We start from the raw sequence: 5,081 nt of genomic DNA on the forward strand, positions 1-5,081 counted from the left end.
ATTCGGTACAACCTTATACACATTTTTTCTGTCACACACACACATATATGAAACATAATCTCAGTGGGGCAGTTGTATTAGCCTTTTGCAGCAAAAGTAAACAAGGCTCTTGTGGTACTTTAAAGATGAATGATGATCAATTAAAGATGGTCAGTTTTATCCCAGTGCCAACTTTTGTGGACTGGAGCTTACTTCTTCAGATGCAGTCAGTGGATCTTCATTAGGCAGTTACAGAAACTTGTTTCTGGCCAGAGGATTTTTAAAATGCTTTAAGGATTTAAAGGCATTGCTATCTTGGAGTAATATTCTGTACAAACACATAACCTCTGTGAAGGTACAGGATCAAGGAATGGACAGATGGCCTTATCTGTCTGCAGTGAGCCTCAATAGTTCATGTTTCAAAGGGAGAGTCTGCAAGAAACTCCCTTGGAGGACATTTGCAGAACAATTCACCCAAAGGAATTACATTTCTTTCCCAATCTGCTTGGCATGATCAAAGACTAACTATATCCAAATGTCTCAAGAGCTCACATTTCAGTCCTTTGCTTGCAACATCAGTCTTTCCAGGGCTAAATCCTTAAACTGCAAAGTATACTTCATGATTCAACAGTGGATAAGCAAAGAGATTTACAAACACCTCTGAGAGGAACTGGGTCATTAATAGTGTCAGGTGGGTAGCTCTGTTAGTGTGAAGTAGAACAAAATTCTAGTCACACAGCACCTTCAAGAACAACAACATTTTCCAGGGCATAAGCTTTGGTGAGTCAAAGCTCACTTCATCAGATACCAAGAAGATTCCCTGCCTAAATCCCTGGATTATTAATCATGTCCTACCGTTGAATGCTCTCAGAAGGCTTCCAATTTTAGCAATCTGAGAGTTCCTATTTTAAGTTGTCTTTCCTCACAGGTGCCTGCCTCTACATACTGTACTTTTCAATGGGCACAATGCATAGTAGCATATCCCACAGAGACCTTAACTCTCTTGAGTTCTCAAAACAATGCAGTGAGGACCATATAAGCTATACTTTAAAAGCAAGTTAAAATGAAACATTTGTATGTGGCCTGCAAGATCAGATCTCAGTAATTATAGAGAACCCTCACTCAGAAAGCCCTGACCAAGTTCTCACCCATCTCACTCTTTGACTGAAAGGTATTTACCCCTGGAGATTTCAAGGAATGTTCTTATTGGTTAGCAACCTCTAGCTAGAGGACAGTTGATCAGAGTTGGGACCTGCAAAATTTTTCAATTGCTTGCAGAATAAAATAAAGCCCAACATCATAGAAAATGTGGCGTTCAGTTGCAAACTGTGATTGGCTAATATTGCGTATGGATACTGAGCATAGGGTTCTTAACCTCCAGTTGGATATGTCCTGTGGCACCTTAAATACCAACATAATTTTCAGGGTGTAAGCTTTCGAGAGCCAGAGCTCCCTTCTTCAGATACATGTCTGAAGAAGGGAGCTCTGACTCTCGAATGCTTACATCCTGAAAATTCCTCTGTGAGGAACTGGATTATTAATAATTTTAGGTGGATAGCTCTGTTAGTGTGGAGAAGAAGAACAAAATTCTAGTCACACAGCACCTGCAAGAACAACAAAATGATCATTTTGTTGGTCTCTAAGGTGCCACTGGACTCAAATTCAACTGTTCTATTGCAAACCAACACTGCTGCCCATCAAAAACCAACCTCCACTTGTGGCCTGGAAATCTCCTGGAATTACAATGCATCTCCAAACTGCAGAGATCACTTTTCCTAGATGAAATTGCAGCTTCAGAGGATAGACTCTATAGGGCATTACACATCCCTGTCGAGTTCTGTCCCCTCCCCAAACTCCAAACTCCTGAGACACTACCCCCAAATCTCCATTAATTTCTCAAGCCAAAACCCTAGTGGAAAGGTATCTTTTTATATCTGGGCTGAAATCTTTTGCATTTGGAAAATAATGATGATGATGACTGCACGTATATACTGCTCTAAGTGCCTCACCCAGAGCAGTGAACAAGTTAGTGTTCTTATTATCCCCACAATACAGCTGGGAAGCTGGGGCTGAGAGGAATGGCTTACCCAAGGCCACCTACTGAGCTCATGGCAGTAGAGCAGATTCAAACCAGTAGAGTCTTGATTTGCAGCTGAATCACTTAACCACTGTGCTACAGCAGCAGTTCAATCTTATATTGGAAGTATTTTAGTACATTTTTATCTACCCCTTCCTCCAAAGAGCTTATGGCAGCATACATAGTTTCCCCTTCTCTACTGTACTCTTACAACAACCATGTGATACATGCTTGACTGAGAGGATTACTGGTCCAAGATCACCCAGTAAGTTTAATAGCAAGTAGGGATTTGAACTCAGGACTCTGCAGTCCTTGTCCAACCCTAACTACTATACCAGACTTAATATGATGACTGCTTGATGACTGTATCTCTTCTCTGCCACTGAACTACTTAGAATTCCTAAGGCTGGATTCCAGCAACAAATCAGTGCGTTTTCTGGCTAATGCTCTGAGGTTATTTTAAAGCATACAGGGAATCAGAAGCTAAGAATCCACTCTAGCACTTTACTGATTATATCACCTTAGTATTATTTCCCTGATCAGATAAGCCAAACCCCCAATCCAAGGTGAACTTGCATGGCACTTTGACAGGTTTCATGGGCTACTTTATTCATACAACTAAGAAAGTAGCCTCTGTGGAATGGGCACACTGGGCAGGATTTCTCTGTCTTGTTCTAAGAAATGTAAGAAAGGATGAGGAGTCAGGCCAATTCCTGTTGGATATCATGAAAACAATTTTCAGCACCACAGGTGATGGACAGCAACTGCTACCCAGAAACAAGGGTGCACCAAGCCCCTAGGGCCAAATTACATAGACTACAGAGGCCTGGAAAAAATCCAGCCAAATAAATGTCTGCATGTAAATGATTCCTGCTAGTGAATCAGCAGCCATGCCTTGTAAATAAATCTCTGGACATAAAGCAGAATCTTGAACAATGACTCACCTATCATACCTCTGGAGTACATGAGACAGATATAAATAATAATGAAATAAATTAAATTTAGATCATGTAACACAATGCCCGCAAACATTTTAATAGATTCAGTATAAAACCAAAGAACAGAGGTTAAGAAGAATTTCTATGGTACAATAGTGACAATCCTTAACCATGACTTTCACTATCATATGATCAACATCACTGGGCTTTTCTTTGATGTTTTCTGGTTTAAACTAACATCAAAGCCAACTCTGCTTTCAAAATCCCAGTTAATTGAATAAGGGATGCTGGATCTCATATTTTAGGCTTGGATTATAGGATACTTTGATCTTTTGTCAGGGAAAAGCTGTTATTTTCTTCCTGAAACTCCTGAAAGCCAACTTTTTATGCAGGAGTAAAACAAGTTACTGGAACTTTGGATCTGCCACACTGAAATTAAACCAATGCATTTTGACTTCTTATTCTGTAAAATGGGTTTGTACTTCAAAAGATTCCTGTGATGATCAAAGCTTAGGAACTGTTGAAGACAATGGGAATTCTGGGCAACTTCAAAGGGACTCTTAATGTGTGAGTGATTTGATAAACGCACAATTCTTTGAAGATGAAAGCCTCTCAACAGAAGGGAGCTGTAACAGTTCTGAGATTATATGATTGCTTTATGGGGACAAATACTTTTTATTGTCTTATTTCTCAAAATCTGTTTTATGAATTGAAACTGAACCCAGACATGACAGAAGTGATGCTGATTGGGAAGGCAGAGATATTGAAGGACATGGTGCTCCCTACTTTTGATAGGGCTCAGCTGACTCTTGCAGACTCAGTTAAGAGCCTAGGGGTTATACTAGATCCAGCACTGGTGTAGGAAAAGGAAGTTAAAGCAGCTGCAAAAAAAACCCCTTTTACGAACTCCAGTCTAGCCCAGAAGATGCCCCCCACCTTGACATAGCTGATCTGGATCCACACCATAGTAACACTGAGAGTAGATTACTGTCATGCACTCTACACAGGTCTACCCCCACAAATCAGCTTGGAACCTCTAGCTGGCACAGCATGTTCTGCTGCAACATTTTCCCCCAGCTTTTATCCGATTTTTACTTGTTTTCAACTTTCTGCTATCATTACCTGGCTATATTGCTTATGAATGTCACAATTGTTGATCATGTTGTCGAAGGCTTTCACGGCCGGAGAACGATGGTTGTTGTGGGTTTTCCGGGCTGTATTGCCGTGGTCTTGGCATTGTAGTTCCTGACGTTTCGCCAGCAGCTGTGGCTGGCATCTTCAGAGGTGTAGCACCAAAAGACAGAGATCTCTGTCTTTTGGTGCTACACCTCTGAAGATGCCAGCCACAGCTGCTGGCGAAACGTCAGGAACTACAATGCCAAGACCACGGCAATACAGCCCGGAAAACCCACAACAACCATCGTTGATCATGTTGATTTAGACTATCTGCCATGAGTGTCAGTGAGAAAGTCTGACTATAAATAATGTAAATAAATAGATAACACAGAGAAATCCAAAGGAGGTATTGTGTAGACAACGGCATTGTAATATATAGAAAATGGAAAGCATGGAGAAGGCAAAAGATGTTAGTGACTGAAATATTCCTGGTAATTTTATGAGCAACATTAATTGCTTTCACAAACGTTTTTTTTTAAAAAAAACCTTTGAAATATTGCTTTAAAAATGTTCTTAATGATGTGCTACATCCGCACATCTAAAACCCAAAATGGTAAGCTGTCCAAATTCAGTAAAAGCACACAGCATAAAATAAGCCTTTCCTCTCTCTCTCTTTGTATTTTTAAAGTTTGGACTATATTCACTTTGTCAAGGGCCTAGGAAAACAGGGACTGAGATGCTAACTTTCTACATGCAGAGACTTTAGGGGTTGAATATAGGGTTCCCACTTCAGTGAGAACAAGATCTTAGTACAGGGTGATATTCTCATGGGCAACCATACCGTCTAACTAGCCACTTTCTTGGACTCCCTTGACGTTGCCCCTTTAAGAAGAGGAAAGAGACGGGTGGGAAATGATCAACATCGCGAGAGTTCCTGCTTGAATTCTCGTGAGAGTCGTGTTCGGGCGGAA

The sequence above is a fragment of the Eublepharis macularius genome, chromosome 14, assembly GCF_028583425.1.
Source record: "Eublepharis macularius isolate TG4126 chromosome 14, MPM_Emac_v1.0, whole genome shotgun sequence".
In the NCBI taxonomy this organism is placed as follows: domain Eukaryota; kingdom Metazoa; phylum Chordata; class Lepidosauria; order Squamata; family Eublepharidae; genus Eublepharis; species Eublepharis macularius.